Genomic DNA, 1,157 nt, shown 5'->3' on the forward strand with positions numbered 1-1,157 from the left:
ACACACACTCACACTCACACACACACACACTCTCTCTCTCACGCACGCACACACTCACACACACACATCTGTTTACAGACACACATCTGTTTACACACACACACTCTCTCACACACACATCTGTTTACAGACATAGTATTCCTACATGCTCTCATTTCAGTGCCAGTCGCGGTAAACGACCTGCATTATTAGCAGTTTAATGTAAAGAATCACTTTTATGGCCCAGAGGCCGGTTTCTGACGTTAGCATTAGCATCACGTTCATATCCCCGCACAGACACCGAACAAACAAACGCGGACACGCTCAAACACCCGCGTGAAAGAGCGTTTCACAACGATTAGAGTTTGAATCTGTGTGTGTGTGTGTGTGTGTGATTGAGGCCTGTTAGCCTCGGTGCTAACGTGCTAGCTAACCGCTGCTCCACCTCATTAATGGCGCGTCCACCGCCCGCTAAACGCCTCGACGCGCCTGTGAATCCTGTCACACCCGTTAAACCGGAGCACCGAGCACCGCCAGGCAGCCTTACCGCGAGCGGGAGCCCAGAGCAGGCCGTGTTTCACCGGCGGAGTGTGTGCGAGCGTCAGCAGCCATTTTTTACACACAACCCGGCTTCACAGGGGCGGATAAACACGTCAGACGCGCGTCTACGGACATTCGCGCGGGTTTCAGTCGGTGTCACGCTTAGAGAACCGCGCGGCTTCGCAAGCATCACTCACCGAACACCGGGCGTCTGTCCGCGGAGCTCTCTCTCGGTCTCGTCTGTTCGTTTCGGGTGTTTTTCCTGCTTCACCGGCGCCCCCCGACGACACCCGTCCAGCCTCAGTCCATACTAACCCCACCAGCAGCGACTGACCGGTTACCGGAGGGATGGTTTTAATAATCAGTGGATGTTTGTTTTCTTCTATAACGACTCGCTGTCCCGCACCGGAGCGGCCTGTTTGATGTTTAAATGTCTGCGGCTGCGTCTCAAAACCTAGTGTGCTGCCTTCCTGGACAACACTACTGAGACATCACGCGCCGCCACACACACACACACACACACTCTCACACTCACTCTATCGCTCTCTCTCTCTCACACTCACACACACACACACTCTCTCACTCACACACACTCTCTCACACACACACACTCTCTCACACACACACACTCACACACA

The 1,157-nt window shown here is 53.9% G+C and overlaps 1 protein-coding gene across 1 annotated transcript in view; it reads right to left on the reverse strand.

Annotated features, from left to right (window-relative positions):
- The window catches only part of LOC107703102 (probable ubiquitin carboxyl-terminal hydrolase FAF-X), a 57,097-nt gene extending 56,062 nt beyond the window's left edge, over positions 1-1,035 (reverse strand). Inside the window, exon 1 of the mRNA XM_016505625.1 lies at positions 717-1,035. The gene's annotated coding sequence lies outside the window, so the exon portion shown is untranslated. The remainder of the gene's footprint in view (positions 1-716) is intronic.
- Between the last annotated feature and the right edge of the window lie 122 nt (positions 1,036-1,157).

This window comes from Sinocyclocheilus anshuiensis, unplaced genomic scaffold (assembly GCF_001515605.1).
Source record: "Sinocyclocheilus anshuiensis isolate Anshui unplaced genomic scaffold, SAMN03320099.WGS_v1.1 scaffold682, whole genome shotgun sequence".
NCBI lineage: Eukaryota > Metazoa > Chordata > Actinopteri > Cypriniformes > Cyprinidae > Sinocyclocheilus > Sinocyclocheilus anshuiensis.